The sequence below is a fragment of the Miniopterus natalensis genome, chromosome 7, assembly GCF_054644295.1.
Source record: "Miniopterus natalensis isolate mMinNat1 chromosome 7, mMinNat1.hap1, whole genome shotgun sequence".
Classification (NCBI taxonomy): Eukaryota; Metazoa; Chordata; class Mammalia; order Chiroptera; family Miniopteridae; genus Miniopterus; species Miniopterus natalensis.
In genome coordinates, this window is record NC_142087.1 from 786,880 (window position 1) to 808,917 (window position 22,038).

At 42.3% G+C, this 22,038-nt stretch overlaps 1 protein-coding gene across 6 annotated transcripts in view; it reads left to right on the plus strand.

Moving 5' to 3' along the window:
* The window catches only part of LDLRAD4 (low density lipoprotein receptor class A domain containing 4), a 340,534-nt gene that overhangs the window by 25,079 nt on the left and 293,417 nt on the right, over window positions 1-22,038 (plus strand). Inside the window, exon 1 of one of the 6 annotated variants that reach the window (XM_087818673.1) lies at window positions 18,557-18,577. The exons of the other annotated variants lie outside the window; for them this stretch is intronic. The gene's annotated coding sequence lies outside the window, so the exon portion shown is untranslated. Of the gene's footprint in view, window positions 1-18,556; window positions 18,578-22,038 lie in introns of those variants that run through there. 6 annotated transcript variants of the gene reach the window in all.

Below are 22,038 nucleotides of genomic sequence, written 5' to 3' on the forward strand. Positions count from 1 at the left end.
GGTGGTCCTGACATTCTCTTAGTCACACTTAGAAAAGAGAACATTTGCATGTAATAACCTCAGGGTTAAACAGTCTTGCAGGTAGATCACAAGTGATCAATAACTTGAGATTTTAAAAACTAAGTTAGCTTTGTTCCTGAAAGTCTGTGATGCCTTTTTATCTATAAGCACTTAAAAACAATTTCCTAACAGCAAATGCGTACGTATTCATTGCACATAGATACAGTGATGACATTCTAAGGGCAAAACAGACCCAGGGTCAACTTGAGACTTCTAAATGTAATTAGAAACACATTCATTTTCACTGATAGTCTTTTTTTTTGGCCTGTCATAAATTTAATTTATTGGGGTGACACTGGTTAACAAAATTATGCAAGTTTCAGGTGCACAATTCTACAACACATCATCTGTACACTGTATTGTGTGTTCACCACCCCAGGTCAAGTTCATCCATCACCATTTACCCCCCCAGAGCCTCTTCCACGTCCCCCTATTCCCTCCTGACAGTCACCACACTATTGTTCCTGTCCATGAGTTTTTTCCCCTTTTTGCTTGCTTAACCTCTGCTCCCCCGCCCCTGCCCCCGCCCCCCAACAGCTGTCAGCCAGCTCTCTATCTATGAGTCTGTCTCTCTTTTGCTTATTAGTTCATTTTGTTCATTAGATTCCACATATGAGTGAAATCATATGATACTTAGCCTTCTCTGACCAGCTTATTTCATTTAGCATAATGTTCTCCAGGTCCATCCTGCTGTCGCAAAGGGTAAGATTTTCTTCTTCTTCTTTTTTTATGGCTGAGTAGTATTCCATGGTGTAAATGTGCCACAACTTTTTTATCCACTCATCTACTGATGGACACTTGGGCTGCTTCCAAATACGGGCCATTGTAAATAATGCTGCAGTGAACAGACTGCTGCATATAGTCTTTCAAATTAGTGTTTTGAGTTTCTTTGGATAAATTCCCAGAAGTGGAATCTCTGGTTCATAAGGCAGTTTTATTTTTAATTTTTTGGGTAACTTCATACTGCTTTCCACAGTGGCTGCACCAGTCTGCATTCCCACCAACAGTTCACCAGGGTTCCCTTTTCTCCACATCCTCACCAGCACTTGTTCGTTGACTTATTGATAGCCATTTTGACGTGTATGGTGATATCTCATTGTGGTTTTAATTTGCAGTTTTCTGATTTGATTAATGATGTTGAACATCCTTTTTTTTTTTTTAAATTTATCTTTACTGTTGAAAGTATTACAGGTGCCCCATTTCCCCCCCCCCAATTGACCCCCTCCTCCTCGCTCCACCCCCTCTACAGGCCTTCACCCTGTTATTGTCTGTGTCCATGGGTTATGCATATATGCATATAACTTCTTTGGTTATTCTCTTCCCACCCTCCACCCTTCTTCCCTCTTCCCTCTGAAATATGATTGTCTGTTGCATGTGTCAGTGTCTCTGGATCTATTTAGTTTGTCAGATTCTTTTGTTCATTAGCTTTTTCTTAAAGAAGACCTTTCAACATTTCCTGTAGTGCTGGTCTGGTGGTGATTAACTCCTTTAGCTTTTCCTTGTCTGAGAAGCTTTTTATCTGACCTTCAGTTCTAAATGATAGCTTTGCTGGGTAGAGTCATCTTAGTTGTAGGTTCTTGTTTCTCATCACTTTGAATATTTCTTGCCACTCCCTTCTGGCCTGCAAAGTTTCTGTTGAGAAATCAGCTGACATTTGTATGGGTGCTCCCTTGTAGGTAACTAACTGCTTTCCTCTTGCTGCTTTTAGGATTCTTCATCTTTAACCTTTGGCATTTTAATTATGATGTGTCTTGCTGTGGGCCTCTTTTGGGTTTCTCTTGTTTGGGACTCTCTGTGCTTTCTGGACTTGTAAGTCTGTTTCTTTCACCAGGTAGAGGAAGTTTTCTGTCATTATTTTTTTAAATAGGTTTTCAATTTCTTGCTCTCTTTCCTCTCCTTCTGGCACCCCAATAATACAAATGTTGGGCCTCTTGAAGTTGTTCCAGAGACTCCTTACACTATCTCCATATTTCTGGATTCTTTTTTCTTTGTGCTCTTCTGGTTGGGTGGTTTTTGTTTCCTCATATTCCAATTGCTGATTTGATTCTCAGCGTCCTCTGCTCTACTGTTGATTCCCTGTAAATTATTATTCACTTCAGTTCGTGTAGCCTTCATTTCAGTTTGTGTATACTTCATTTCTGATTCGTACTTTATTATGTCATCAATGGTCTCACTTGTTTTCTTAATAGTCTTACTAATATCCTTGAGTATCCTTATAACCATAATTCTGAACTCTGTATCTAGTAGCTTGCTTGGTTCTATTTCATTTCGTTCCCTTTCTGGAGATTTCTTTTGTTCTTTCCTTTGTGACATGTTTCTTTGCCTCCACATTTTGGCTGCGTCCAGGTGTTTGTTTCTGTGTAATTAGGCAGAGCTGCCATGTCTCCCTGGAATTTGTAGAGTGGCTTTGTATAGTAGGTGTCCTGCAGGGTCCAGTGGCTCAGCCTCCCCAGTCACCTGAGCTGGGTCTTCTAGGTGCTCCCCTGTGTGGGCTGTGTGCACTGTCCTGTTGTAGTTGAGCCTTGGTTGCTGTTGGCGTCCCTGGGAGGAATTGACCCCCAGGCCAATCGGCTGTGAGGACCAGCTGTAACTACAACCAAAGAACTGCTGTACTGGAGACACCCCTATGGAGCGGGATTTACTTCAATGGAGCTTTGGTGTTCACCAAGTGCGCCCCCTTGAGTGTGTCACTTGTGGTTATGGTAGGGTTGTAATCCAGCGTGATCAAGTCTGACCACCGGGTGCACTGTCTCTGGGGCCTCCCAGGAGGTGCAGAGTCAGCTTCTGCCAGTGCCTTGCCCAGGGCCACCCAGCATGAGCTACACAGCAAACCTTAGTTGGCTGCTACTTGTGCTTGGCTTGGAGGTGTCCAGGAGAGGCCAAGCTATGAACCAATGCAGGCTGCCACTAGTTCCAGGTCTGGGGCCACTTATCAAGCCGTATGGGGCACACTGATGCTTATTTGAGAGATTTTAGGAAAGTCCTAAGCATGAGGCTTGAGAGGCCACTTGCATAGAAAAGCCCCTGGAAATGGCTTGGATGAGCTTGCAGGTAGGGAGGGGTGGGGCCTCTGGGAATCACGGGGTGGGGCCAGAGGTGTGAGTCAGGTGCTGGAGATTCAAATATGGTGCCTGCTGCTGGCTGTGTGCGGGGAGGACTCGCCAAAGGAGCAATGGCCTCTGCCAGCTCTTCTGTCTGGGAGGAAGCTGCCCCTCCACCTCTTGACCCGATTTCAGGCAAGTTAGTTCCTTCCCAAGTGTCCCAGGTTCCTTTCAAGCTGCTGCCCAGTGCTGGGGCTCAGAGGGAGCGCGTCTGAGTCTGTGTGCGGGCCCTTTAATAGGAGCTGCCTGGGACTCCCGCAGCATCCCCATCCCTCAGCCACCATCCCCGCTGGTTTTCACAGCCCGGAGTTGTGGGGACTTCTCTTCCCTGTTCTGGAGCCCTGGGCTGGGGGCATGCTGTGGGTCTGGGACCCCCTCACTCCTCCTGGAAACCTCCACTGCCGAGATGTCCCTCCCGGGTTTAAACTGGCACCGGGTGTGGGCCCGCGGCCCCGTCCCTGCCATTCAGCCCCAATCTGCCCATGTCTCCGCCCTTCCTACCGGTCTCGATGCTTCTTCAGTTCCCTGGTTGTAGGGCTTCTGTTCAGCCAGATCTCAGGAGGTTCTGAGTGATGGTGGTTCTATATTTTAGTTGTGATTTTGATGTGGTTGGGGGAGGCGGCTGGTACAGCGGTTACCTACGCCGCCATCTTGTTGACTTGCTTGCCAAAGCCTGAACATCTTTTCAGGTCTCTTGGCCATCTGTATGTCCTCTTTGGAGAAGTGTCTGTTCAGGTCCTTTGCCCATTTTTTAATTGAATTGTTTGGTTTTTTGGGTGTTGAATTTTATAAGTTCTTTATAAGTTTTGGCTATTGGGTAAACCCTTATCATACGTAGAATTGGTGAATATGTTCTCCCATTTAGTGGGTAGTCTTCTTATTTTGTTGATGGTTTCCTTTCCTGTGCAAAATCTTTTTAGGTTGATGCAGTCCAGTTTATTTTTTCTTTTGTTTCCCTTGCCCGGGACATATGTCAGGAAAAATATTGCTACGAGAAATGTCCAACATGTTACTGCCTATGTTTTCGAGTCTAACATTTAAGTCGTTAATCCATTTTGAGTTTATTCTTGTGTGTGATGTAAGAAGGTGGTCTAGTTTCATTTTTTTGCACATATCTGTCCAGTTTTTCCAACACCATTTATTGAATAGACTATCTTTACCCCATGGTATGTTTTTGCCTCCTTTGTTAAATATTAATTGATAGCCTGCCTGGCTGGTGTGACTCAGAGGTTGAGCATCGATCCGGGAACCAAGATGTCACCAGTATGATTCCTGGTCAGGGCACATGCCCGGGTTGTGGGCTTGACCCCCAGTAGGGGGCATGAAGGAGGTAGCCGATCGATGATGTTGCTCTTTCACTGATGTTTCCCTCTATTCCTCTCCCTTCCTCTCTCTCTAAAAGTCAATAAAAACATGTTTTTAAAAATATTAATTGACTGTAAAGGCCTGGGTTTATTTCTGAGCTCTCTATTCTGTTCCATTGAGCTATATGTCTGTTTTTATGACAGTACCTTGCTGTTTTGATTTACTGTGACCTTGTATATAGTTTGATATCACGTAGCATGATTCCTCCAACTTTGTTCTTTCTCAAGATTGCTGTTACTATTCAGGGTCTTCTGAGGTTCCATATAAATTTTTGGAATATCTGTTCTAGTTCTGTGAAATACTCCATTGGTATCTTGAAGGGAATTGCATTGAACCTATAGATTGCTTTGGGTAGTATGGACATTGTAATGATGTTAATTCTTTCTATCTGTGAACATGGTGTATGCTTCCATTTATTTGTATCTTCTTTAGTTTCTTTCTTCAGTGTCTTATAATTTTCTAAGTACAGGTTTTTTACATCCTTGGTTAAATTTATTCATAGTTTTTTTTTTTAAAGCAACTGGAATGGGATTGTTTAAATTCTATCCTGGTTATCTTTTTAGGAACTAGGTATTATGGGTTATGTTTTTAGGCTGCAGGATTTTAAAATCTGTATCTCTCCCCTTTCTATCACTAAGCTACTGCCTTTTAAAAAAAGTTTCCTTTATTTATTTTGAAATAATTGTAGATTTATAGAAGAGTTACAAAGATAGTGCAGAGAGTTCCCATGAGCCCTTCATCTAATTTCCCCTAATACAGGCATTCACCGTTTTATTGTGCTTTGCTTTATTGCACTTCACAGATGTTGCATTTTTACAAATTGGAGGACAAGACTCTCCACTAGTGAGAAGATTGGGACTTACTTTATTGCAACACCCAGTTTATTGCGGTGGTCTGGAACTGAATCTGGATATCTCCTAGGTGTGCCTATATTAACATTGTACTCAACCACGGCACACTTATCACATTAACATTGCAATAATTTGATCGCATATCAAAAAGGGACTTTTTCCATCCCTTCACTCTCATCCAAAAACTTTTCAACACGTGGAGGTTGAAAAGCATGTTTTAAACAATGAATGGGTTACCAAAGAGATCAAGAAAGAAATAACTTCCTGGAAACAAATGAATATGAACACACAACAACTCCAAATCTATGGGACACAATGAAAGCAGTTCTGAGAGGGAAGTTCATAGCACTACAAGTCTACCTCAAAAAACAAGAAAAACTTCTAATAGACCCTCTAACCCTACAACTTAAAAACTTAGAAAGAGAACAACAAGAAAAGCCCAGAGTAAGTAGAAGGAAAGAAATAATAAAGATAAGAGCAGAGATAAGTGACATAGAGACTAAAAAAAAATACAAAAGATCAGTGAAACCAAGAGCTGGTTCTTTGAAAAGATAAACAAGATTGATGAACCTTTAGCCAGACTCATTAAGAAACAAAGAAGGGACCAAAATCAACAAAATCAGAAACAAAAGAGGTGAAATAACAACTGACCCAACAGAAATAGAAAGGATTGTAAGAAAATAACTATGAACAACTATATGACACCAAGCTGGACAACCTGGATGAAATGGATAAATTCCTAGAAAAATACAACCTTCCAAAGGTTGAGTCAGGAAGAGTCAGAAAGTCTAAATAGGCCGATAACTGTTGATGAAGTTGAAGCAGTAATCAAAGGGCTCCCAGCACACAAAAGCCCTGGCCTGTATGGCTTCACAGGGAGTTTTACCAAACATCCAAAGAAGAACTAATACCTATCCTCCTCAAACTATTTAAAAAAATCCAAGAGGAACGACCACTTCCAAACTCTTTTTACGAGGCCAGCGTTAGCCTAATTCCAAAACCACGTAAAGACAATACAAAGAAAGAGAATTACAAGCCAATATCCCTGATGAACATAGATGCTAAAATCCTCAACAAAATATTAGCAAATCGGATCCAGCAATATATTGAAAAGATCATAAACCAATACCAAGTGGGATTTATTCCAGGGATGCAAGGCTGGTACAGTATTCTCAAGTCAATAAACGTGATACATCACATAAACAAATTGAAAGACAAAAATCACATGATCATATCAATAGATGCAGAAAAAGCATTCGATGAAATCCAACACCCATTTTTGATAAAAACTCTCAGCAAAGTGGGAATAGAGGGATTGTACCTCAACATAATAAAGGCGATATATGACAAACCTACAGCCAACATCATACTCAATGGGCAAAAACTAAAACCATTTCTCCTAAGAACAGGAACAAGATAGGAGTGTCCACTTTCACCACTCTTACTCAACATAATACTGGAAGTCCTAGCCACAGTGATCAGGCAAGAAGAAAACATAAAAGGCATCCACAATGGAAAGGAGGAAACAAAACTGTCATTATTTGCAGATGTCCTGATATTGTACATAGAGAATCCTAAAGACTCCACCAAAAAACTACTAGATTTAATAAATGAACTCAGCAAGGTGGCAGGATACAAAATTAACACCCAGAAATCAATGGTATTTTTATACACCAATAATGAACTCTCAGAAAGAGATACTAAAAAAACAATCCCATTTACCATTGCAACTAAAAAAATTAGATACCTAGGAATAAACTTAACCAAAGATGTAAAAGACCTGTACTCGGAAAACTACAGGACACTGGAAAAAGAAATAGAGGAAGATATAAACAAATGGAAAAATATACCATGTTCATGGATTGGAAGAATTAGCATCATTAAAATGTCCATACTACCCAAAGCAATCTATAAATTCAATGCAATCCCTATTAAAATACCAGCAGCATATTTCACAGATTTAGAACAAACACTTCAAAAATTTATATGGAACCAAAAAACACCCCGAATAGCCATGGCAATCTTGAGAAAGAAGAACAAAGTTGGAGGGATCACAATACCAGATATCAAGTTATCTTACAAAGCCACTGTAATCAAAACAGCCTGGTACTGGCACAAGAACAGACATATAGATCAGTGGAACAGAACAGAGAACCCAGAAATTGACCCATGCCATTATGGTTAATTAATATTTGACAGAGGAAGCAAGAACATACAATGGAGTAAAGACAATCTTTTCAATAAATGGTGTTGGGAAAATTGGACAGATACATGCAAAAAAATGAAACTAGACCACCAACTTACACAAAAGTAAATTCAAAATGGATAAAAGACTTAAATGTAAGACATGAAACCATAAAAATCCTAGAGGAAAACATAGGCAGCAAAATCTCAGACATCTCTCGTAGCAATATGTTTGCTGATACATCTCTTAGGGCAAGAGAAAGGAAGGAGAAAATAAACAAGTGGGACTGCATCAAATAAAAAGCTTCAGCACAGCAAAAGAAACCATCAACAAAATGAAAAGGGAGCCCGCTGTATGGGAGAACATAATTGCCAACAACACATCGGATAAACGGTTAATATCCAAAATATATAAGGGACTCATACAACTTAACAAAAGGAAGACAATCCAATTAAAAAATGAGCAAAGGACCTAAATAGACACTTCTCCAAAGAGCACATACAAATGGCTAAGAAACATATGAAAAAATGTTCAACTTTGCTAATCATCAGAGAGATGTAAATTAAAACCACAGTGAGGTATCACCTGTCAGAATGGCTGCCATCAACAAATCAATGAACTATAAGTGCTGGTGAAGGTGTGGAGAAAAGGGCACCCTAGTGCACTGCTGGTGGGAATGCAGACTGGTGCAGCCACTATGGAAAGCAGTATGGAGGTTCCTCAAAAGATTAAAAATTGACCTGCCATTTGACCCAGTGATCCCATTTCTAGGTATATATCCTGAGGAACCCAAAACACGAATCACAAAGAACTTATGCACCCTTATGTTCATAGCAGTGCAATTTACAAAAGCTAAGATCTGGAAACAGCCCAAGTGCCCATCAGTACATGAGTGGATAAAAAAGCTGTAGCACATTTACACCATGGAATACTATGCAGCTGTAAAGAGGAAAGATCTTTTATCCTTTGGCACAGCATGGAGGGAACTAGAAAGTATTATGCTAAGTGAAATAAACCAGTCAGAGAAAGACAAGTACCACATAATCTCACTTATATGTGGAATATAATAAACAAAATAAGAGATAAACAAAGTGGTCTAGAGACAGAAGCATCGAACAGACTGAGGGATCTCAGAAGGAAGGTGGGGATAGGGGAGTGGGTGGGGAGAGATTAATCGAAGAACTTACATGTTTGTAAGCATAACCCATGGACACAGACATTGGTATGGGGGAAAGCCTGGGGGTGGGATGGATGTGGGTTGGAGTGGATCAATGGGGATAAAAAGGGGACACCTGTAATATTCTCAACAATAAAGATAAAACACACACACACAAAACTAAAACCACAGACTTGATTTGGATTCCACCAGTTTTTCTACTAATTCCCTTTTTCTATTCTCGGATCCAGTCCAATATGCTATGCTGCAGTTAGCCACTGCTCTTTTTTATCCTTTAAACAATTTTATTTTTAACCTTTTATTATGGTAAAATTTCAAACTCTATAAAAGTGGAGAACAGTACAGTGAATCCCATTCTCAGTGGTGATCAACGTGGCTAATCTCACTTGTCCCCAACAATTCTCATTTCCTGTCGAATAAGTTGGCCTTAGATGAGTTATCATGACCCTCAGCAGTACCCTTCACATGTGTGTATACGAGGCCTGCTGAGTTTGTACCTGGTTGCATGTTTGTTGTGTGTCATCACGTGGTTCCTTCCTAATGCTCTGGAATTGCTAATAAAAGCACCTTTAAATAGGAATTGGATTTGATTTTTTTTCCTGCTTTCTGCCACCACAGTTTCTAAGAAAAATGCTCCAAATACAAGCTGTATGCAGTATGATTTGTTTGGTATACACCTTCCAAAGCCTTTCCTCGCTTCTAGTTATGTTTATGCAGTGTGACCCAGTGGTTCAGAAAACCTCTCCAACTCCTCATAACTGCACTTTTCTTGAGAATATGTGATTGTACGAGCCAGACTAAAGCTCAGTTTAACAGGGGAACAACTGCCTTATTTTCACATGCCACCTTCCCTACGTGCCCAGGATACTTATGTCACCCTTGGATGACAAAGGGTTGAAGAATTACCCCCTTGCTCCAAATGTACTATTTCTCCTGGCAGAGTTTTCTTTCTTGTAGCTTTTTCTAGTTTTTTTAATTTTAATTTTATTCTCTCTCTCTCTAACCAGGGGAGAGCGCAAAAGCAGCCCCCCACTACCACAAATTAGGCAGCCGAGTTTCCCACATTTGGGGAAATCACAGGGGTCAGCACATCTGGAGTGCATTGGCTGCTGCCCACAATAGTCATTACTCCAATTGAGCATTGTCTACTAATAGCATGTTGAATGAATGAATGAACACCAGCCTACTAGAAATAAATAGGTTTATGGGTTTAACTGCTAAACTGCTTCATACCAAGGTGTTAATAGCTATACATACTTTCACTGTTGACCCCTTGGGGTTATTTACATATTAAGGAGGATGGTGTCTTGAAGAACAATTGTTTAACCCAAATGTGGAATTCCTGACCTTGTGGCTGGCTGCTGGAGAAGGCTAAGATGCCTTTCTTACTGGTCTTCAAAACAAGTTAGTGCCTTACATGAAAACTCAACCTTTGCCACCTAACAAGGCAAATTGAAAAGAATGTTTTGTTTTTGGTTCTATAGAAATATGATTGTTTGAAGGGGACTTAGGCCTTCCTGTGAGGAACAGTATGTGTTGAAATGTCTCCTCGTATTAGAATAACTATCTTTGCTGTAAGTGAAGTTTTTAATGAAAAACTGACGTCATTGCTGAAGCTCAAATGCAAATACATGTTCATTCCTTCAACTGTTATTTACTGTGCACACTCTGGCAGGTGCTGGCAGGTACTAGTGACCCAGAGGAAGGCCGCAGTCCTATGTCTAACCAGGTGACTGGCCTCAGGTTGACTTTGATACACACATGATATATTTCCAGTAGTCATTACTAATATTATTACAATTACAAATAGAAACCCAAGCCGATGACATGGTTAGCACTGCAGTCATTCCATTGGAACTTGGTGGGTCCCCAGAGCAATGTTAGGCACTGAGACTGACGTAGGTGTGGGTGACAAGGTTAACTTCTGTACTTAATCATCTTAAGAATTACGAATTAATTACGGGTAGATACTGATGTATTCTTTTGTGTATCTGTCACATAAAAATGTGGCGTTGTAGCTCTGTGCTGTCACATGGTGCCCTTATACGAATCATTCAGTCCACACTTAACAGGGTGGCATCTCAGAGATGACTGTGATGCATGTGGCAAATATCTAAATTATATAATGGGTGAAGACCGTTGAAAAATGCGGAGGAACTGGTGTAAAAAACTAAGATGCCACTGGCTGACTTTACAAGTAAGGCTTATGTGAAATGCTTATAAACACATCTCCTGTGCCGTCTTCCAAGGATGTCTGAATCTGGCCCCTCTGCAGAGAGGGACCCTTGTTCCTAGTATACAGGGTAGGGCAAAAGGAGGTTTACAGTTCATATGGGAAATAATACAATAATTAATAAATAATAATACAAGTGTAAGCCCCATGTTTCATGTACTCACAACTGTAAACTTACTTTTGTAGTATCTGTATAGTCTTTTTTAAAAAAAAATTATCTTTATTGTTGCAAGTATCACAGATGTCCTCTTTTCCCCCATTGACCCCTCCTGCCTCCCCTGCCCCGCTACCCCAGGCCTTCTCCATATAGTCTTGTTCGGCTTCTCTTCTGTTTATTTTGTGTCTTGGCATTTTGCTAGTTTTCCAAACCAGCGCCTGCAGCACGAGGCCTCAGGGAATAGATGGCATGAGACAAACATGCTGGTGTGGCTACCGGGGCAGCCAGAGGGTCCGGCGTCCAGGCCTGCCCACTCCTGGCACGCCACCTGCCCTGCCCCTGCCCCCAAGTCTGAGTGATCTCTGGGCTCTTCGGCCAGCTTGGGCTCTGGATGAGGGGTCCCGACTGCTGCCACAGGAGAAAAAAGGAGTGAGATGAAGTGTCAGACATTTGCAGCTGCTGAGAACACACGAGAGCTGTGGCCCGAAGGAAACAGGCAACAGGAGCCAGAGCCTCCAAGTGACCAGAGGCAGTCTTTGTGAGGGAAGCGGGATACATTTTCATATGCTTCTGCTGTTTTTAGCATGAGCATGCTTAGACTGCTTACTGAATGTGTCATTGACTCCATTCCTTTATAGAGATGTAATATGAATCTAGGAAGAGTAATATTTTAAAAGTCCTTATTTTCTTCTTCCCTGCTCTGCCCCCAAGGAATTTCTAATCCTGCAGGGTAAACTAGAATTAGGATGGGTGATAAGTCTTTCTTATGATTGATTTAACATGAGCAGGCAAGGTTCCTTTTGGGACTGATTATGACACACAGTGCTAATGGGGGTTGATTTGTAATGGGAGGTACGGTGTCTGTTATCTTATAAATTCTGAAAAAAAAGGGGGGGAGGGACAGAGACAGAAGGAAAGAAGGATTGTATTCAATGAAAACAGAAAAACCTGGAATTCAGAATAGTCTTTTGTTATGCTCTTAAAGGCATAATGATCAGAATCAATTATATTTTTATTATTTTTGTGTAGAAATGAACACAGGTGCTCTTGATCGGGCACAGGGCTGTACTTGCCCCTTTACGCTCTGGTGTCACTGCCCATGAGACTGTGAGTTTCGGATGACCCCCTCACCTGCTCACTCATCAGCTCAGGAGCTCACTGTAAAGTGGGGAGAACACAGTGATTAAGGAGGCCTGTGAATAAATGTAGACTTGCCCCTTGGGAGAGCCCCCAAGGCAAGCACACGAGTGAGCGAGGCTCCCTGCTTCCCTGGTAGGCGTGCAGGGAGAGCTGGCTGGGGATAGGTTCTCACAATGCAGGTAGGGAAACAGCCTGGGAGGGAGTGTGGGGGGTGCAGCAAGGGGTCCCACAGGCTGGTTGAAGGTTCTCCTGAGACTGTGTGCGATCTTGTAGGCTTTGGGAAGCCATTGGAGAGTTTGAAGCAGTGGGATGACAACTTCTGTTTCCACTTGACCACACAGGCAAGGAAGGCCGGGCACAGACAGAGCAAGGGCTGCTTTGAGGCTGCTCAGCTAATCTGGGGCATAGCTGGGCCTAAAACTCCAGCTGAAGTGTTTGCTGTCACAGATACATCCAATATTGTCCTCATTCATGGCTGTGCTAGAACTAGAGATGGTCCTAGTCTGAACTAGAGTGAGCCTCACCAAACAAAAATGAGCACAAGTAACAAGCATAAAAATTATAAAGCATTTAAAAGAACAAACCCCCAATTATTTTAATTTAAAAAGATCCACTGTTAACAAAATGTGGGGTTCTGTATGTAGGGGCCAGGGAAAGCCTTATTAGGTGATAGTTGAGCAGGGACCCAAGGTAGTGAGCCATGTGGATACTGGGAAGATTTCTAGGCAGAGGGAATTCTGTGCAAAAGTATTGAGGCAAGAGCTTGCCTGGAGTGTTCAAGGTCATGAGGCTGGAGAGGAGCAAGGGGAGGAGCGAGGGATAGGCCAGGTGAATGGGTGCATGTGCTAGTGTGCGCGGCCCTGCAGGGCTCTGGTGAAAGGGGGCCAGTCCAGGCTTGGAGCAGAGCAGTGTCTTGGCTTAGGTTTCATGACTGTGGTAAAGTGAGGTGAAGTGGGGTGACAGTAGAGGAGGCTGTTGCAGTATTGAGTCCTTAGAGATGATGGTTCTCAGGCCAGGGTGGTCCAGATGGAGAGTATGAATCAGGAGCTGGAAGGTGGAGCTGCAAGGATTTGCTGAGGGCTGAGAAAGACAAGGATGCGTCAGAGTTTTTGCATGAGCAACTGGAGTTGTATTTCTTCAGGATGGGGAAGATTAGGGAAGGGGCAATTTTCATCATCGTTTCTTATTTTGAGGAGACTATTATTGTTATTAGTTTTTTGGCCGACTTATTACTACTCTTTTTAAAAAATATATCTTTATTGATTTCAGAGAGAGGAAGGGAGAGAAAGAGAGAGAGAAAAACATCAATGATGCAAGTCATTGATTGGCCGCCTCCTGCACCCCCCACACTGGGGATCGAGCCTGCAACCCAGGCATGTGCCCTGATGGGAAATCGAACCTTAATCTCCTGGATCCTAGGTTGATGCTCAACCGCTGAGCCACGCTGGCCAGGCTTATTACTACTCTTTGTTGTCATCCTGTTTCTGCCTAACCTTTGTGCTTTCTAACCTTTTTGAAAACAGCTCACCATTTATTTAGGACATTATGAATGTTAATTGTTGACTGGAAGTCAAATGGAGTTTCTTTGCAAGAAAGATTCAATTTAAACTATTTGATCCCTCAGGGGGAACGGTGCTGTGTACACACACACGAGGTTTTAATGCTCTATTATTCTATTGGAATTAGAACAGTGATTATATATGTTGACAGGACTCAGATCCATGAACTGCCCTGAATGTTGTGGGAAGTTTGGGTGAACCTAAATCTGTTTCTTTCCTCTAAAAACATCCCCTACGTTTGAGGTGGGTCCTCTCTATGTTGGGAGTAGAAATGCCTTTTAAATTTGGGTCCCTTTCCTGGCTCTGTGATCTGAGCTACCCTCTTGTGATGCTGGTTAGAAATGCAGACTCAGCCTCACCCTGATCCACAAATTAGAACCTGCCTTTACAAGGTCCCCAGGGGATCTGTGCACCTTAAAGTTTGAGAAGTACTGAGTGAGAACAATTTTAAGCATTTCTGAAGCCTTGCTTCAGGGTCAGCATTTCATCTGGGTGCTGAGTTTAAATCCCATGAACTCCAGCAGGTCTTTGGAGCTGCTGCGAACAGGGTCAAGTTACAGATCACTGCCAACAGCATCTCCAGCAGTCTGGCACCTCTTAGATGCTTTCTTAGAGAGTCCTTTGAAAATGAGACCCCTGGTAAGCTGGCGTGTGCTTTGGCACGAAATAGAGAGCCTTCTCTTTTCTAAGGAGAGGGTCAAAAGTGGGGGTTGAATGAATGGAGGGGGAAAGCCCAGGTGTCTGGGCACCCAGTGTTGCAGGTGCACCTGCTGGGGTGAAAGGAAATTCATATTGCTGAAATGAAAGAGCTGTTTGATATATGTTGGTGCACTTATTTGGAAAACATTGCCCATAGATCTCAGAATTGTTTGTTGCATTTTCCTTAAACATTTCTCTTGTCAGAATGATGAGAAAATTGCTTGTGTGGGAACTTGAGAAGTGCAAATTTGTTAATACCTCCTTTGACAATGGTTTGTATTCAGAGCTGTTTATGAGCTGTCACAAATCATTTCCAGTTAAAATGTGCTGCCTTTAAATCAAGTAGCAATGGAAGAGTCTGGGAGGATATGCGGGGCTTCATGGTCCCAGCTCAAGTAGGGCCCAAGCTTGCGTGCTGTGGGTCTGGTTTTTAAATCAATAAATTGAATTGTAAAGAGTGAAAATGGCCTGGTTCCTGTGGAAAAGTCCTGTTTTGAAAATCTTCTCCCTTATAATGATAATCAGAAGCCTAAGATTAATAGGCATGCACTTGAGGTTTCGCCATTGTTTTGATGGTTAGGATAGAGAGAAAGTCAGTGTGTGGCCTTTTGTTCTTTTATGATGTTTGTCAGACTCAGGGTTGGTACCATTAGCTCAGCATTGATCAGACATGACATGTAGTTTCCCCCCGTAATAATGGGGCTATGCCCCGACCTGTCTCTCCCACCCCATCCACCTTGTGCTCATGGCCTATACAATCCCTGCATTGGCTGTCTGGGGCTCAGAGTGCAGCCCATGGCCTTGTGAATTGTGAGAAATGAAACAATCATATGGGGTATTTTTTAATGAGTCTAGATCCTTTGTAGCAGTGGATTTGAACTAGAGGCAGTTTTGTTTCCCAGGGGACGTTTGCCAATGTCTGGAGACATTTTTGGTTATCACAACAAAGCTGGGGAAGGTGGCGGTACCACTGGTATCTATTGGACAGAGGCCAGGGATGGTGTTAAACAACCTACAATGCAAAGGACAGCCCCTACAACAAAGAATTTTCTGGCCCCAGATGTCGGTAGCACTGAGGTTGAGAAACCCTGTGTTAGAGTTAGTGGCAGTTTTGATAGATGGATAAGAGTGGGTTGAGATTAGACTATATACCTTGGCCAGATAGTGGTTGGGAAGATGTCAGAAATCCAATGTCTGTTACTATTCTGTTTTCATTAGTTTACTTAATATTCAGAAAAGCAATTCCCATTGTCCCAAATTCATTAAATTCATTATTTCCAACCAAGACAGATAGTCACAAACTGCTGAGGTCCAGATGGACAGACTCCTTCATCATAGGTAGCCCTACTTTTCTCTGTGCTTCCAAAACATTCTGCATGTCGGTGAAGAAGCACACCTCTAAAAGGAATGGGAGGGGTTTTCTTTTCTAACCTCCTGATTTGTCTTAATCAGTGAATTATACGAAATTCTTTTTTTGTTAGCACTAAAATGGAATCTGCTAATAAAATACCCACTGGGGAGATTGGTGAAAACACTGGAAATGTGGTACATTTTCTTGAATACTTTATGCTCAGTAAATTTGGGTATTTACTTAAATTTTGCTTTCATAACTTCAAAATTTAACTTTCTTTAAACAAGTGTTTAAAAATGACTAGAGGGAAGTTCAGGGAATGGAGTAATCTATCACCTGTGTACTGAAGGTTAAACTCTTTTTCACAATTGCCCTTCCTTTCTTTTACCAGGTCCTTTAAAAGCTTTTGTGATCTGATTACAGTTTATAGAAATTTGCAGTTGATAAATTTATTGTTCATTAGTTCACTCTTTAGGCACATAATATTTCTTTCTAGCTTATTGGGCTGTGGTTTGGTCTCTCATGAAACAGATTTTCTCTTTCCTTAACTAGATTACTGATAATTTTCAAATGAGACAGAGAAAGAAGTAGGCCCAAATAACTGGTCTTTTAACCTCTATAAAACAGCCTTCCTGGAAAATGCTCTCTCTAAAGGGGACTCATAATTTAAATCAAGAATAGACAGGTATTGCTGCCATGTAAAACTTCTGTGCTTGATGCTGTGGTAGACCAGTGAGTCCCCAGGCCAGGTTACAGTTTATCATTTTATGCTCAATTCAGGATGATAGCGTGCTCCTGAAATGAACTGGTTTTGGAGGCTGTCATTTACCTGGAGCACTGTACAACTTCATACTATCTCCAAAGTGAAGGGTGAATTGCATAGATTGTGGGTACCTTCTAATTGACTTTTGGGTAAAATGAGTCTTAATACTAAAACATCCCACAGTTGTAGGTGTTAGAGAGGTATTAAGTAAAAAATACCAAAAGCCTTAGAATGTTCTGTTATATGTATATCATGTACTTTTATGTGGTTCATCTTCTTTAAGTGGTTTCTTTAGCTTGTTTTCTGATTTTATCTGTCTATCTATCTATCTATCTATCTATCTATCTATCTATCTATCTACCTACCTACCTACTTACCTACCTAATATTTATTACCTATATCTATTTCTATCTGTTTATTATATCTACCTATCTGCTTGTCTCTATCAATATATATTTCTATCCATCTATCTACCTATCAGTCCATCTGTCTACCTACCTACTTATCATCTCTATCAATCATCTGTCTGTCTATCTGTATCTATCTACTTTATCTATCTATCTATCTATCTGTCTGTCTGTCTGTCTATCTATCTATCTATCATCTATCATCTATCATCTATCTATATCTATCCATCCATCCATCCATCTATCCATCCTACTCACAAAACACAAGGGGTATTCATTCTACCTTCCCCTTAAAGAGAAAAGGCTGTATAAAAAGAAAAGGCTGTAATTTATTTTCAAAATATTTCTTAAGAGCACATATTGCTTTTTATTGAAGGTCATTACTATGACCTACTCATTTTCAATGTCACTTTAGTGGCCTGTGTGCCAGCCCATGTGCCACAGCTTGGAAATTCTTTGCTGCCTTGGGCTTTTTTCTGACCACAGCACCAGACATGTTCTCTCTGATCCAGCTGCGTCCTTGATGCCTGTGACCACGGTACCTCTCTAGATTTTCGGCAGCCTAGTTGAGAGCTCTGAAGCTTTTCTTGGCCGTAGTAAACTGCCTGGATATAGTTATCTTTTATGCACTGTCATAACCAACAAGTATATTAAAGGCTTTGCAAATCTTTCTCTAATCTTTGACAGGTAGCTGAGTAGTAGTGGTTTTACATGAACTTGGCCAATTTGATCGTGTTTGGAATGAATGGGTGCATATGACACTTAGTGGGAAATGGCGAGATTCTAAAGCATAGCATCTCTGTGACTTAGCCAATTATTTTCTTCTCCATATTGTATTATTTGTGGTTGCTATTCTTTCTCTCACTGTTTCCTTTCCTCCTTGCAGATGTCTTTCTAGAACTTACTTTGTCTTTTTTGACCTTCTGCCTCATAGACATGAATGGTTGCCTGCACTCACCTGCTCTTGAATTCCCTCTGTTATGTTACTTGACCAAAAGGAGTCGTCTGTCCTTAGTTTGAGTCTTTCTGAGGATGGGGAACTCATCACTACTGAATATAGCCCATTTTGAGGACAGTGCAGCAGCTGGAAAGACCTCCCTACCAGACTGGGTTGAAATGTGCCTCCTGTGGCCTCCTCTGGCCTGTGGTTCAGAGCAGGGTTTGATTTTCCTCTGTGTTGGCCCTGAAGATATTTGAAGATACCCTCGATGTCCCATCTTACCTTCCTCTTTTCCAGGTCAGATTGCCCAGCTTGCTCTCACCATTCCTTCCCTGGCACATTGACAGCTCCTCTGTGTTCCTATTTTATTTTATTTTATTTTATTTTATTTTATTTTATTTTATTTTATTTTATTTTATTTTATTTTATTTTATTTTATTTATTTTATTATTTTATTTTATTTTCATAATCCTCACTTGAGGATATGCTTTTCATTGATTTTAGAGAGAAAAGAAGGAAGAGAGAAGAGAGAGGGGAGAGGGAGAGAGGAACATCGATGTGAGAGAGAAACATCAATCGGCTGCCTCCTGTAAGTGCCCTGACTGGGGATCAAGTGCCCTGACCGGGGATCAAACCCACAACCTTTTGGTGTATGGGACAACACTCCAACCAGCTGAGCCACCCTGCCAGGGCCTCTGTGTTCCTATTTTAGACGAGGGTGTACTCACCAAATGGTGGTGGGAGTGCTTTCCAAAACCCAGCACTGTCTTAGTGCCGCAGGCTTGAGGAGGTGACATGAGCATTGGTGAAGCTGAGATACTGGGGCAATTAGTCCTGGCTCCAGTGAACAGCAAAAACTCTGCTCCAACATTCCACTTACTGGTGGAAAAACAGACCAGTGGGTTCTCTCTTCTGCTTATAGATGATAGATTTTCTTTGTATTGTTTACCAAGAAAGAATGTGGTTTCTCAGCCAAAAACTTGGGTTCCTGGTTCCTGGTGAACTGTTGTTAGAGCACTCCAAGACTCTTCATTTATAGAAAGATAATTTAGAGAAAATGCTCTGCCTGGGACAGGGTAGACTTCAGCAAATGTTGGCGAAAATCCCAATTCAGTTCAATTTGTGGGCTAAAAATTCTTGCTGTTGGTTTCATACTTCAACCTCAGACCTTCAGAACTTTTGGGGGGATTGTTTTGGCAGCTGTATCCTAAAGACAATACTGATTAGGTCCACAGAGCTAGTGAGAAGCCCACCTGTAAATTAGCCGTGTGGGTAGAAACTTAGATGATTTTGTTAGAAAGTGCAGTGTTTCTGTCCTACTTTTGAATTTCAAGGCCGACCTCCAGGATTTGTAAAGACCTCATCTGTACTGAAGACTGCCCAAGAGGTATGGCTCCTCTGGCCACAGTGTCATTCCAGCCTGTGTGCAGAACCTATGCTGTGTGTGCATTAGGAAGGAGAGGGTTGAGGGGGACCTTTGGTGCAAAACTGCACATGCTGCTGGGCCAGAGAGACCAAAGAGGGTGCGAGGAAAGGGGGTGACACTGTAGGGATGGGAGGACCCATATGGAGTTTCATACACAGGGAGGGACTGAACTCTGAGCATTGCCCATGGTGTGTACTCCTGAAGGCGGTGTGCCAGCCTTCCTGCATTCCAGCAGGTCTCACAGCAGCCTGGAGAGGCCAGTGTGGGAACCAGGTGGAGAGATCCAGACTCTTGAAAGCAGGAGGTGACCAGGAGAGAGGTACTGACTCATGGTGGCACTTCCCATCACTCAGTTCAAATCCCAGCTCTGCCCATTCCCAGCTGAGTGATCTTGGATGATGCTCTTAACCTTCCTGTGCCTCATCCTCCCCGACTATAAGAGGAAGATGTTCGTAGTAGTATTACCCACCTCAGAATTCTCATAAGGATTTTCAGAGTTAATAATGTAAAGTGCTTAGTACATAGCTGGCCTATCCTAAGTGTTGTGATTGTAAGTGAGGACCCAGGTCCTTCTGACTACACCGCCTCTCTGAAGGTCATTGCTGAGTTACAGCTGAACTTCAGCCTCTCCCATATTAGTAATCGTACTTCATTTAATAAAGTACAGTCAGCATGACTTTAGAATTTTGGGGAAGCTGTACTGTAACCCTGGAGTAAGTGTGTAAGGCGGTTGTTGAGTGCAGAATGACATGAGAGGGGGTCTGTAGTGTGCTGCGATGGAGTCAGGGAGGGGTGCATGGCCCTTCGTCCCTCCTGCTGTAGATCAGTTCCCACCCCTCCCCTTGTAAGCCCTGCACTGCAGTTGGATGTTATTTCAAAGAGCGGGGGCTGGTGGGGGAGGAAAGTGGCTGTTAATGGTCCTGTACAGCCTATGAGGATGGCTGCTCTGTGTTAAGCTGCTGAGGGAAGGACAGGCCTGGAGATGCTGGGTAGCTTCCCAGAGCCCTGGGGTCACATCCTCAGAGTGCGCCTTGCTGCTTTTAAAAGGGAATATCCAGAACATTAAACACACCCATATTTCACGATAAGTATAAAAGCATTTTATAAAGCCAGAAATGAATGAGTTTTTACATATTTGCTATCATTCAATTATATAATATCCTTTATGAGTATAGCTGATTAAGATTGGCTTTTTTTCATAAATATTCCAGGCCCAATAACTTAGGTAAATAACATTCTTTGGCAGAGAAACCTTTAACATGTGTTTTGTATTAGACACTGTACTGTGTTTCCTTTCTGTTCAAGATTGTGATGGGCTCTGAGCATTGTATAATACTTTTTTTTGCAAATGGCTGCGCTTTGGATTGTGTGGAGTGATTTCTCTGTAGCCTTTAACTTTTTTCAAGACTTTGAATCTGGATTAATTTTTGTTTATAAAGCTTTTCAAGATGCATTGCTGAAAAATGTAGTTGAGGAATGTATCTGTAAAAAGCACATGGGTGTATTTCACAACTGTGCTGTTTTAGGAAAGCATTTAAAATGCAAGCTTCCTGAGTCTGGAAAATTCAGAGGTGGCTTATAAACAGACTCAAGTGTTTCGAGTTTGAGGCAGACGTGGGTAAATTTATCTATACAATAATATAAAAGCTCCCCTTTCTTTTACCTGATTTAAAGCTGGTTACCCGAGCCAGGAACCTGGACTTGTTCTGGCTCCTCCCCATCCTCTCTGCGTACCGGTCTCCACACCATGCCCTGCCATTTTACTTCTGAGGACTCTTTTGCATGAGTTTTTCCATTCCTGCATGTAGTTACTGCCTTAGCATCTCAGCGTTTCTTGCCTGAACTTTTGCAACAGCCTCTGGAGATGGCTCTGCCTTTGACCTCTGATTTTTCTCTCCCATCCTCATATGTCCTTCCCTGTGCTTTAGGGCAGAGGGTCTCAGACTTCAGTGTGTATTAGAATCAGCTGGAGAGCTCCTCTGATTTGGTAGGTGTGGAGTGGAACCTAAGACTTTGCATTTCTCACATGTTCCCAGGGGATGCTGATGCTCCCAGTCTGGAACCCTGCTCTCTGAGAACTACCACTCCAGTTACCTAGCCCACACAGCTGACCTGTCACTGCCTTGCTTCAAAAGGTAAAGGCCAGACTTGCCTGTGTGGCCTCAGGGCTACAGTAGCCTGATTTGGGCCTCTGTCTCCAGCCCCGTCTCCCATTTCTCCCCATTTCACCCCATTTCTCCAGTGACACCCAACAGACCATGCCCTTCCCAGCTACTGTGCCTGGAATGCCACCCGCCTCCATTAGCATGGACGGCACTCAGAGAGGTGTTTCTGGGCTCATGTTAACTTGTTGAAATGTGTAACAGGAATGAATTTTTCCATGGCACTCAGGAGCAAGGCATGTCGCGTCTCTTTATTTTTCTAGAGCAATTAAATCTCATTTGAGCCCTGACTCACCAAGAAAGGTAAGACAGCTCATTATCAGTCATTTAAAGATGAAGTGTGTACCCCAGGGCTTGTCACTCACCCGCGTTCCCGCTTCCTTGTTATTGGTGATCTATTAATGAATGAAGCACTTGCTTGGTGCCCGGTCACGCTGCTAGGGGTGCCCCCACCCCTGCTCG